General features: G+C 34.8%; 1 protein-coding gene across 2 annotated transcripts in view; it reads left to right on the top strand.

The window, feature by feature from the left end:
- KCNT2 (potassium channel, subfamily T, member 2) overlaps window positions 1-13,794 on the top strand; it is a 432,444-nt gene that overhangs the window by 407,256 nt on the left and 11,394 nt on the right. The window lies entirely within an intron of this gene.

Here is a 13,794-nt window from a genome sequence, read left to right as displayed (position 1 = left end):
TATCCTTTAAACTTTGTATTGCCAATCAATTTACACATTTTCTGACACATAGAAATCCAGTAACTGCATGTTGATTGCATGCACAACCAGAGTGCTTAAAGATGAGAAAACAGGGTCTCAGATATAAACTATTTCCTTGGGTGACCCAACCCTAGTGTACCCTTGAGTCAGTGCTTTAACTTGTGACTTGATTCCATATCTTTTTGTGTCTCTGCTGGACCACTTATTTTTCCTACATTACTGTCAGTATTTGGTAGCACTTTACAGATTTGAAATGTTTTTACGTGCTTTGTAATAATGCATGATGACTGATTTAACCATTAGTCTTAATCTACTATGTCCTGAGTAGGTCTGGCCTGATTAAAGAGCATGAGCAGATTTCTTTTGATATATTAGATATGAGACAGAAAGGACAGGAAAAGGGAAAGTCACAGGATGACTTTTGAGGGCTCTAGCTTGAGCAACTAGTTCATAATTGTGACATTCACTGAGCTTAGAAGAAGAATATTTGAGGTGAAAATAATAAATTTAATTTGAGTGCCTGGAAGACTTCATATGGGTAATTATCCATAAGAAGCAAGACTTCTGCTGAATGGTGTTCAAGAAAAAGAAATGAGATGTGTTTATAGACTTTGACATCATCAGCCTATAGATTTTAAGTAAGGTGAGAGATGGCTTCCCCCATGGCTCAGAGGTAAAGAATCAGCCTGCAATGCAGGAGACATGGGTTCAGTGGCTGGATCAGAAAGATCTCCTGGAGGAGGGCATGACAACCCACTCCAGTAGTCTTGCCTGGAGAATCCCATGGACAGAGGAGCCTAGAGGGCTACAGTCCATAAAGTTGCAAAGTCAGACACAACTGAAGCATCTTAGCATGTGTGCACACAAGGTGTAGAAGTTGATGGAATAACCCCAGGTGAATGACTACAGGAGAACTCTAGAAAATACTCACATTTCTGGAATGATGAGGGAGGAAGTATTTAAAAAAAAAAAAGAAGAGGCTGAAGTGTCTATAACTGAGTTACCCAAAATATGTAGCATAGTACAATATTGGAGAAGGCAGTGGCACCCCACTCCAGTACTCTTGCCTGGAAAATCCCATGGATGGAGGAACCTGGTAGACTGCAGTCCATGGGGTCGCTAAGAGTCGGATACGACTGAGCAACTTCACTTTCACTTTTCACTTTCATGCATTGGAGAAGCAAATGGCAACCCACTCCAGTGTTCTTCCCTGGAGAATCCCAGGGACGGGGGGAGCCTGGTGGGCTGCCGTGTATGTGGTCACACAGAGTCGGACAAGACTGAAGCGACTTAGCAGCAGTATGATATTATGCTATCGATTGGTTATGTGATTTATCATTGCATTGATCTTTCATATCTTTTGAAGGCAGGTGAGGCCTTGTGTAGTCAGAGGCTGGTCACTTCCAGTCATGAGAAATTTTGCCTTCTACCCCAATGTGATAGAAAATTGTATTTCCTATCTGATTTATGATATAAAAACTGTTGCAATTTTGGAGTAGAGAAGAAATCATTAATAATGCAGAAAGTACAGTGATATGTCATTGCTGACCTTGGTTATGTGTCAGTTAGATAGCATGTGTGAGAGGCAGATCCGAGTAGCTTGATTAATAAATTAAGACTTGAATATAGTGGATTTCATATATTAGGGACCCCAAGGTAATAGAATTTTAATCTTCTGTCTATTGCTCCAAAATCGATTGCTTCCATTGCTAAAGTATCATGGTATAAGATGCAGGTTGAAATGTCAGTCATTTTGTCCACATTCCATCCAGGAGGAAGGAGGGTGAGGCCAGAGAAGAAAGGATTATCTCCTCAGTTAAAAAATAGTACCAAGGAGCTGCACACACCATTTCCATTATGTTCCACTGGCAAGCTGTATGCTTTGTTTTCAATGGCCTAGATCTAATATTACAGAAGACAAGACAAATGGCTATTGAGAGATAATTAGCAGTCTCTGCCAGAATGGTTATGTTTTTTACGAAATTTTATTCTGAAGGAGAGGTGGGAAATATGGAAGTAGCTGGATGAGGAAGTGAACAGGGAAGAGGGATTGTTTTATTTTTTAAGAGCAAAGATGTATGAGCATGTTTGAATAATAAGATTAAGCTACCAGTGGAGACGTTGAAAGAAAACACAGTAAAAAGAAAGCAATTGGAGCCCTTGCGTAGATACTTGGAAGTGAAGAAAAGATGAGTGTTTTAACATGCACAAACTTGTAGGTGTTTGTCAGGAAGTTGAGTAATATTTTACATGATAGTAAGAGGTAAAATCCTTTGCTGAGAATGATGGCAAGAGTAAAAGAGTGAGTGTTTTAAAAATAAGCCAGAATGTTAGAAGTTTCAGGGGAAAGGGTATCCTTTCTGTGCAAGACTGAACTTCTTGTCTTATTCTTCATTTCTGAAATTTATAATATAGAAAATTTCAGACATGAATAAATGTAGAAAGATTAGTATGATAAACCTTGCTGTTGTTTAGCTGCTAAGTTGTGTCCTACTCTTTTGTGACCCCATGGACTGTAGCCCACCAGGCCCCTCTATCAATGGCATTTTCCAGGTAAGAACACTGGAGTGGGTAGCCATTTCCTTCTCCAGGGCTCTTCCCAACCCAGCGATTAAGCCGGTGTCTCCTGCATTGCAGGTTGGATTCCTTACCACTGAGCCACCAAAGAAGCCCTAAGGAACCTGCATATACTCATTTTTCAACATCAGTAATTATCAGGTCAATTATTATCAGATATTGTTCCATGTATATGCCTGGTAATTTCCTTCACATCTCATATTAATTTCAGATAAATTTCAGATCCATATATTTCAATATATACATCTATCGTTTAAGTGCTAAATTAAAAAAATATAACCACGTACCATTTTCACACTTAAAAACAATTTTAATATCATCAAGTATTCACTTAGTGTTCAAATTTCCAGTGATTTCACAAATGTCATGATTTTTTATACTTTTTATCTAAATCGGGATCAATTAAGGTCCATTCATGGAGATGGGTGACAAGTTTGTTAAGTCACTTTTAAGTTTCCCCCATCTCATATTTTTCTAACTCAGTCTATTTCTTGGAGAAACTCACTCTGTGGTTTCCTAGACTCTGAGTCTCCAGGCTTAATTGGTCCATTCTATCCCCTGCCTTTACTTTTTTTAACCATTTTTTGTTAATGATTATGAATTCCTAGACATAAATGTATTTTATGTTTTTATATGCATGTTATCAATTATTCATCATATTCTAAATTTGACCAGTGGAAGCCTCTTCAGATAGCTTCCTGGGTCCTTTTGTCATGATGTCAACCATATTTCATAGACTTGCCTTGCTCTCTGTAGGACTAAATGCTCCCCACCTAAATTAAATCATCTCTCCCAGGATCACTCAAAATGCTAATCAAATTTTAGAGATATTCATTTTGCTGCATTTGTCACTTTTTCTAAGTTTGTTGGGAGGGCTAAAAGATTAGGCAGAAGGTAGATAGGTAGACAGATAAACAGTTTCACCAGTTCATCAAGAAACTTACAATTAAAATGCAGGCTACTGGGTTTTTATTTAACTTTTTCTATCCTGTAGCTGTACTTTCTGCTATGCCAAGACTAATGCTCATCAACAACAATAGAAATGATGGAATTATCAAATTCATATTGCTTTTTCACAATTTATATAAAACAGTCTCAGAATAATAATACAGTGCTCTTATTAACACTATAATTGCCAAAGCATGAATTTTTAATGTGCTCCTTATAGACTAACCCAAAGGAATGTTTATTAAAATAACTCCAAGTCTTGGAAAAGTTCTTCTTGCTGTAGTTATACCATCAGTTGGATATCAAGTTAGACTCATTTCTGTTTTCAAGGTTTAAGAATTCTTTTCCTAAAATTTGACTTTGTTTTTTTTTTTTAGTCATGTAAACTTTGTGCACAATTCAAAGCCAAATATTTCATACAAGTTATACTCAAAAAAATTTAACATCACTCCCCATCACTTTTACACAATCTCCTTCTTTCCTCATGAGTTACTTTTTTTAACTTTATGGTATATTCTTCCATGTATAAATATAAACTTTAAAATGTAGTTGGCAGCATGATATGTTCCTTTCTCTTTTTCCCACATTGCTTCTTCCACTTAGTGGTATATCCTGGAGATCACTGATTTAGTAGAATATAGAAATAGTTTTTCATTTTGTAGCTGTCTAGTGCTTCATTGTATAGAGGTTTAATAGTCTATTAAACGAGTCCTTCATGCCTTTTCTAATTACGAAGTCTTGCAAAAAATAGGCATATGCATACATCTTTTTGTATTTTTTCCTAGTGTACCTTTGGGATGGATATCTAAAAGTGAGATTATTGGATTAGAGATTAAATGTATATAATTTTGCTATTAGAAAATTTTTCATCCTTAAATGTGTATGATTTTGCATTTCTATCAGCAATATATGAAGGACTATTTTCCCAAAATCTTGCCAGCAGAAAGTCGTTAGACTTTTATGTGTTTTGCCCTTCTAATAGATTAAGTAGTATCTCAGTGTGCCTTCTTATTATAATGAGGTATAGCATCTTTTCATGTGATTAAGAGTCATTTTCAGTGAATTGTTTTCATTTCTGGCCAATTTTATAGATTTATTTCTGTTTTTAATAATTTAGAGGGGGCTTTCCAGGTTGCCCAGTGGTTAAAGAATCAACCTGCCAATGCAGGAGACACAAGAGATGTAGGTTCCATTGCTGGATCAGGGGGATCCCCTGGAATAGGAGATAGCAATCCCCTCCAGTTTCTTGCCTGGGAAATCCCATGGACAGAGTAACCTGGTGGGCCACAATCCATGGTGTCGCGAAGTGTAGGACACTATTGAGCAACTGAGTACTCACACACACACACACATTGGGTAAATTAGAACTGTGGCTACTAATTGCAGATATTTCTTTCTCAGACTAGTTTTTTCCTATACTCCTGTTATTTAATATTTTAATCTAAGTTTTAAATTGCTTAAATTATTATTGATCTATTTTGAGTAGATCAAAAGAAACTTTCTCTCTTCCAATTTAGAGGGGGATTCTTCCACATTTTTCATTACTTATTTGGTTTCACCTTTTGCATTCAAATATATGATCTATTTGGAACTTATCCTGGTATATTTGGTAGGCAAGGGAACACATTTTTGTATTTTCTAAGATAATTTTCTACATTGAGTTATATAATGTGCTGTGCTGTGCTTAGTCACTCAGTTGTGCCCAACTCTTTGTGACTCCATGGGCTGTAGCCCACCAGGCTCCTCTGTTCATGGGGATTCTCCAGGCAAGAATACTGGAGTGGGTTGTCATGCCCTCCTCCAGGGGGTCTTCCTGATCCAGAGATTGAACCCAGGTCTCCCAAATTCCTGGTGAATTCTTTACCATCTGAGCCACCAGGGAAGCCTTTAGTTATGTGATAGCATTTACTAAAATGCACACCCCATTCCACTGATTTTTAGATCCTGCTTTTAGCAGATCTCAAATTCATACATGTTATTGTGTCTATTTCTAGACTTTCTCTTGTATTACAATAGTCTGTCTGCCTGTTCTGACAAAAATCACCCACTGTTTTAATTTCAGTCTTTATAGTGTATTTTCATATCTGGTAGGGCTAGGGACATTTCACTCTTCTTTGTCAGTATTTGCTTAGCTATATTTAGATATTTCTTCTTCTGAATTAATTTTATAATTAACTTGTTTGTTTCAGATGAAAAGAAAGGATTATTTCCTTCTACTTTTAGTCCTTCTGCCTAGTTCTTTCAAATCCAAATTCTATTATCTAAACCCCCTCTCCTAATATGTCGTATTTCTCCCTTTCTTTTCTCTTAGTTCCTCTTCTAAGGAAATCAGGCCTCTTCCCTTAATCCTAAAACAAACACAAGTCCACATATGTGCGCACACACACTCCTTACTCCTCAATTTGTCTCCTGTGTTTTCTTTTATCTACTAATTACATTCCATGTCTTTGCATCATCACCTCATGTTTGCTCTCAGTTCACTTTTTCTCAACCCCTTTGCTGAGACACTACCAGATAGAAAGGATTCTTACTTTCCTTCATCTGTCTTCAGCATTATCCTTTCCCAGATCTTCTTTCTCTTTCTGAAAAATTACCAAACTTTCCAGAACAATGCTGCTTTATAAACAATACATTAGAAATGTTATTTTTATACTGTTTAAAGAAAAATTTAATTATATCTCAAATAATAGAAAATCATAAACACTGAAAAATGCTTAAAATCTAAAAAGTCACTAAATTGTTAACTTTTGACAAGTAACCTTGTTTCCTGAAGGCACAGATTATCTCTTACTTATTTTTTTTATCATGTTCAATTCCAAAAGAAAGGTAATTCTTTAAAAACAGAGGATAAATTTTTAATATTTCCTGATATAGCCTGTCTCTACAGGTTAGGTTGAAATAATGTAAATGCTTATGCATGTTGTTGTCTAAGATCAACATATACCTATCCTCCAAAGTACATTAGTTAGATTACAGGTATATAATCTCTTACTTGTACTTTTAAAATCCAAAATTTCTGCATACTGAATTTTTAAGTAGGTTTGACACCAAAACTTGTTTAAACACAGAAGTTGATCCAAACTGCTTGAAACTATTTGGATCTTTGATCAAATTTATTGTGAATATTCGTATGTTTGCTGCAGAAATATGAACCCTGCTGCTTCAGACCCAACTGAGAATATTACATGAAATACATTCTGTGCCCTAAATCTAAAAAAGTTACTAGTGGAGCACATCTGGCCTCAAGGGTTTGGGAGACAGAATGAGAACCTGCATATCTTGAGAAATTAACTAATGTGATGACCTACAAATTCTGCTTGTCTTTTATTGATTTTTTTTTTTTTGGAAAATATCTTCAATATAATTTTAAAAACTTACCTCAAATTTCATGGTATTGTATACTAACTGGCCATGTGTCCTTGGATAAGTCACTGTCTCCCTGAACATCATGTTTTTTTTTAACCAACAAATAAGGTAATCAGGTTTTCCCAAAGAGATGTGACATAAAATAATAGAATGCAAAGGACAAAAGATTCTTCAATCTATAAGCTGTACTATAGATATACATATACAATCATTATTTTGTGTTAATAACTGGCATCATTCTTCAACAATTTCTTTGGCTCTGATACTCACTAAAATTATTCTTAATAACTATTGAAATATTCTTAACTATTAAAATGACACACTAAATATTTGATATTTATATAGTTTATATATATAGTTATATATTACATATATATAATTATATAGTTTATATATTATATAAATGTATTTGCCATTATAAATTGGCAAGTAAGTGTCCCTGGTATGACCAGTGCTGCAGGTTCTGATTTTGACGTGGATCCCTTTGTTTCATACTGTTAGTAAACAAAGGAACGTCAATGGGGGAAAAAAGAAATTCTTTTAAGTGACAGAGGTAACTACTAGTTAGATGTGGCTTTCATTACATCCATCAGGAAGCCTTAGTTTCTATGTTAAATAAGTTTATAATTTGCCTGAAATAATTAACAGATTAAGCAAGAGCTGGTTTTTATAGTTATCATGGTGACTTTAATTCTTAGTCATTCTCTTCTTTATGGGATAGAAACAGGCAAAATCAATAAGAAAGAATTGTTATTCCCACCCAAACCTAAGATATATATTGTGATGGTGGTAGCAGTAATAGTAATAATAATATCCTCAACTTCTATTTTCAGACTCTTTTATAAATCATTGATCATTTTCATGTGTTTTCATTAAAAATTCCCCCAAATTCTAATCAATAGGTCAAGTACATTTTTTAGTAAAAGATTATAAATTTGTCCTGAAACATATTACCAAAAAGGGAAAGGCACCAAAGTTAGACATTTTTCTGAAATATTTTACAACATTTAGCACATGGGAGGAATAATATAAGTATCTGAAGTGAAGTGAAGTGAAGTCACTCAGTCGTGTCCGACTATTTGCGACCCCATGGACAGTAGCCTACTGGGCTCTGCCGTCCATGGGATTTTCCAGGCAAGAATACTGGAGTGGGCTGCCATTTCCTTCTCCAGGGGATCTTCCCAACCCAGGGATCGAACCCAGGTCTCCTCGATTGCAGACAGACGCTTTACCGTCTGAGCCACCAGGAAAGCCAATATAAGTATCTGAGATCACTATAATGATGTAAGTAATAATTTATTATTTCAAAAGAAACTGACAGATACTGAATTTTTACTGTTTTGTGAAATATATAATTTACCATTTCCCAGTATGAGTAAAATATATTGATATGTACAATAATTATACTGCCAGTATAGATTTCCAGAAAAGGATGATTTTATGTTATTCTGTATTTCCAGAACTGACCCATTCTCACAAGGAGGCAGACACAGGAGGATAAAACCAGGGGTTTTATGTTAATCTCATTCTGTATATGGAATGTTAATAGAAAGAAACAAACTCAGCAGTTTCCTTAATAGATAAAGTAATGAAGCTTTCAAAAGAGGTAACTGCTGAGCTGATAATGATTTATGGTAAACACAATTATTTCTGCAATGAATTTTCTATACCTCCGTAAAGTAAAACTGTAAAGTTTTGTTTCATGGAGTTGTATCATGACCTTCCCAGAACATTAATTTCTCAATGATGTCGATATTTTTACATAATTTAACTCCACGGTTAACTTAATTGCACTTAATAATACATGCATTTTATCCTTACACCTGGAAATCAAATATTGTGCTTTGGCATATGTCTAAGAAAAATGTGGACATTTGAATAAAATAAAATATTTTTGTCATTGAGAAAAAATTTAATTAGTTGAATGAACATTTTACTTTCAACAGTTTATGATTTCAGCATTTTATTATGAGTTTGTATAAATAGTCAATGAGAGCAAAAATGAGCTTTCTAAATGCATTGAAACAACAAGAAGAAGTTTCCAATTATGATGATTGTTTATAGTCTCAATTTAAACAACTAGAAAAAAAATAAACCAATAGTGTACAGGTGTTGGAAAAAATCAGCATATAATTTTGTTACCCGAGAAAAGGTTAACAAATGATTTAGGCCTTTTACAATCTGAAAGTCATGTAAATGGACCCCAAACAAGAAAATATGACCAGTACCAGTAGAAAAAATATCAGTCAACAGAAACAGATTCATAAAATATGAATATTGAGGTAGTTATTATAATACAATATGATCTATATGTTCAACATGGTAGAGGAAAACAGAATAATAAGGAGAAAAATTGAAGACATGAAGCTCATATAGGTTAGAATTTGTAATACTTTACTTTTCCATATTTTACTTGGAAAAATATATATTTTCCAAGTAAAATGCATATTGCATGGTATTTACATAAAAATAGCTACTGCAGAATAAAAACATCAATGAACACAAAGTCATAGCAATAGACTATCCAAAATGCAGAATAGAGAAGAAAAGAAAAAGTAAAAGGCTTGAAAAAGTGGTGCTAGCTGCATGTGGTATAATATGGAGTAATTTCATAATTGGAATAACAGGAGGAAGAGAATGGATATTTGAAGAACTAATGATCAACATTTTTTGTCCAAATTTGGTGGGAACTCTATTCAAGATCCCAGAAGCTCAGTAAAGCTCAAACAATATAAATATAACAAATAAAATAATGCCAAGACACAATATAAAAAAAATTGCTGGAAGTCAATGATAAAATACCTCAAAAAGTGCAGAAGGAAAAAAGACATTTCATAAGGAAGAGACAAACATAAGGACAGTAGAGACCTTCATGTCAGAAACTTCTCAAACCAAATCACAACTGAGAAACTTGTTTCTAGTACTGAAAAAAATAGTCTACCTAATACACTATACATAGTAAAAATATCTTTCTGAACTAAAAGCAAATAAGGACAGGTTTAAAAAACAAAAGCTGAGAAAATTTGTCAACAACAGCTTGCAGGATGAAAGAAATTGTTAAAAGAAATTCTTAAGACAGAAGAAAAATAATGCCAGTGGAACTATAGATCTAAACAAAATAAGTAAGCATATGGGCAAATGTAAAAGATACATTTCTATTTTAAAAATTTTGTTCAAAAATAATTTACCATTTATGACAAACATTGTAAGGTTTATAATATATATATAGAAGCAAAAAAAGTGTGGCAATAATAAATAATAAGGAAGAAATAGAATATAGTAAAGTTGTTAAGGGCTTCCCAGTTGGTGTTATTGTTAAAGAACCTGCATGCAAATGCAGGAGACATAAGAGATATGGATTCAATCCCTGGTTGGGGAAGATCCCCTGGAGGAGCACATGCAGCTCACTCCAGTACACTTGCCTGGAAAATCACATGGACAGAGGAGCCTGAAGGCACAGTTCATAGGGTTGCAAAGAGTCAGACATGACTGGAGTGACTTAGCACACACGCAGGTTTGTAAAATTACATGTAAAGTGATGTGCTATTTAAGAGTAGACACTGAAAAATTAAAGCTGTGTATTTTAAGACCTGGAGCAAGGGACAGGAAATGGTAGCATGCCAGTTTTGGGAAAAAATAAAAGTAATCATTCTTACTGATATTTGCCTTTTCTATGGCTGCCTCCACTTTCCAGTTGAAAAAGTTTAAGTACAGCAGAGCTCATATGGCCTGAAAAGTCTGAAATATTAACTATTTGGTTCTTTTAAAAGCAATTGCCAACCAATGACCTAGAGAAGCTACAAAAAAGGAAAGCAAAGAGATATAACTGATAACCAATGTTTCAAATAAAATGGAATGATTATAAGAAGAACTGTGTAAAACCTCAATTAATCCAAAGAAGGCAGAGAAAAAAGAAAGAGGCACAAAGAACATCTGGAACAAGTGAAATACAACTGCAAGATGGTAGATTTAAATCCTACTATATTGATACTTCATACCAGGGAAGCCTGTTGTGCTGCAGTCCACGGGGTATCAAAGATATGCACGTGACAGCAACAATATTAATATTACATATAGATGGATTAAACATTTCAACTATCTTCCCCGGTGGCTCAGAGCTTAAATGTCTGCCTCCAATGCAGGAGACCCGGGTTTGATCCCTGGGTCAAGAAGATCCCCTGGAAAAGGAAATGGCAACCCACTCCAGTATCTTGCCTGCAGAATCCCATGGACGGAGGAGCCTTGTAGGCTACTGTCCACAGGGTTGCAAAGAGTCGGATACAACTGAGCAACTTCACTTTCACTTTTCAAACATTTCAATTAAGAGGCAGAAGTCATCAGATGGGATTAAAAGAAGCAATACCCAGCTGTATGTTGTCCAAAAGAAACACTTAAAATGTAAAGAAAGAAATAGATTAAAAGTAAAAGCATATAATTATATTTTATGTAATCACGATTCTAAGGAAAACTTGAATGACTGCATTAATATTAAAGTAGATCCATGCAACAGCTTGGATACTCAACAAAAAGATTTCACGAAGGGAAGAAAAAGCCTTACAGAAACACACTGTAAGATCCTAGCAGAGTGAATGTCTCTAGAAATCAGTGATTCTAAAGTTGGGGCATGAAAGGAAGGAATTAACTGCAAAAGGTCAGGAGGGAACTTTTTGTCATTATAGAAATGTTCTATGTCATAATTATGGTAGAGGTTGCATTATTCTATACAGTGTCAAAACTCATTGCATGTGCATTTGGAATTAGTGAATTTCAACAAAATGTTAATGAATATCCTAAGATAACTCAAATAAGATGCTTAAAATCATATAGAATGTTTACAGCTAACTTGTTATAGGTGAATCTGTAGACTTGGCCTGTCCTGTTCATTGTTGTCTCCAGATTTAGGATTATTTGTGACTAATCATACCTGAAAGTGAAAGTGAAATTCACTCAGTTGTGTCTCTTTGTGACCCCATGGACTGTACCCCACCGGGCTCCTCTGTCCATAGAATTCTCCAGGCAAGAATACTGGAGTGGGTAGCCATTCCCTTCTCCAGGGCATCTTCCCAACCCAGGGACTGAACTCAAGTTTCCCACATTGCAGGCAGATTCTTTACCATCTGAGCCACCAGGGAAGCACAATCATGACTAGTTAACATTATTAAATGAGCAAACTGGAGAACAAAATAACAAAAATCATGTGATAAATTATGAACAACTAATGATAAAAATGCCTCCTGTAAGTCATTTGGGAGTACTAGAGGATGGCAGCAAAATTGAAAACCACACTTATTTTTAAATCAGATAATATGTTCAATACATTTTTCTTCAATCTCAGATATTACTTCAGGTGAAGTACCTTTAAGCTTAAAGTAGTATGCGTGCTCAGTTGCTGAGTCGTGTCTGACTCTTTGTGACCCCATGGACTGGACTGTAGCCCGCCAGGCTCCTCTGTCCATGGGATTTCCCAGGCAAGAATACTGGAGTGGGTTGCCATTCCCTCCTTTAGGGCATCTGCCTGACTGTCTCCTGCATGGACAGATGGGTTCCTTACCGCTGAAGCACTTGGGAAGTTCTTAAAGTAGTATATTTAACAATTAAAATGAAAATAAATAAATAAGGTCTTTCCAAAACCTTTTGGAATTTGTACAGAAGTGTATTTATTTTACTTTTTCATGTTATCAACTAGATGGTAGTTGAGAGCCAAATGAGGTGGAGATTTTCTAATGACCTGTTATGTTTCAGGGCATCATGCTTCAGTCTCCAGGATGCAGTATTAACTGCTGTTATTTTGTTTAGCCTATGTGAAAATTCATACAAAGGAGAAATTTTTCAAGAAGAATACATACATTAAAATTGTTTTCTGTATAAAAAAAGGATTCTGGTAATCTCCGCCAGTACAATATGCTTTGAGGTAAAATCACACCTTATTTGGAGTAAGCTTGTCATATACTCATTGGAATTCCAAGCTCCAGCATTTTAAATTAGCCGAAACCATACACCCGCTAGTATGATTGGCAGATTTAGCAAAGAGAAATATAGGATGCCTAGTTAATTTGAATTTCAGATAAACAACAAATGATTTTTAGTACAAGCATGTTACATTCAATATATGGTATATAAATATGCTTAAACTTGTTAATTGTTAGTCTGAATTTCAGATTTCACAGGGCATTCTCTATTTTGCCTGGCAACCTTATCCCCATGGCAGGATACAATTCCTTGTGTCTGCCCTGGGGTTATGCAACTGAGTATATTCCTTTATTTGAATATTAATTTGATAATCTCATGATTATAATAATTTTACTGGCAAACTTACTGGAGGCTTCAATTATATTGCAGTTTAACTGCCTTGTAAGATAAGGATTTTTATTTATAGATTTAAAAATGTCACATCTGCATATCAACTTGAAAGATCATAACTGAAAATACTATCTTTCACAGTCCAATGACAGGTTTCTAGTTAGAAGCACGTTGTGGTAGATATTATTTTATGAAAATAATATATATTTTCCAGTGTAGAAAATTATTAGAATCATATGTATTGGCCTAAAAATTATCTTTAATTTTATGCAGTTATTTTCATGTTGATCTATCCCTATTGGTATGAAATATAGTTTTAGATTTTTGGATGAAACTGGAAAATTTAATACCACTTTTAGGAGCCAAGCTTATCTTAACCGAAGTAGCTAGAGAGGACTACGGCTCTAGAGCAGGTTTTGATACAGTGCCCTTCCAGCTTAAAATCTTTACCCTTGGGAGGATTAATGTTTATTGACTATGTATCCGCAAGCCTCTGTATTTACACCTTCTCATAGCCTTGGAAACTATAAAACCTCAATCCCAAAGCTGTTTTCTTTTCCTTTCTAATGTCAAGTCAACTCT

Source organism: Bison bison, unplaced genomic scaffold, assembly GCF_000754665.1.
Source record: "Bison bison bison isolate TAMUID 2011002044 unplaced genomic scaffold, Bison_UMD1.0 scf7180017864272, whole genome shotgun sequence".
Taxonomy (NCBI): domain Eukaryota; kingdom Metazoa; phylum Chordata; class Mammalia; order Artiodactyla; family Bovidae; genus Bison; species Bison bison.
This window is presented reverse-complemented; position numbering and strand designations above follow the sequence as displayed.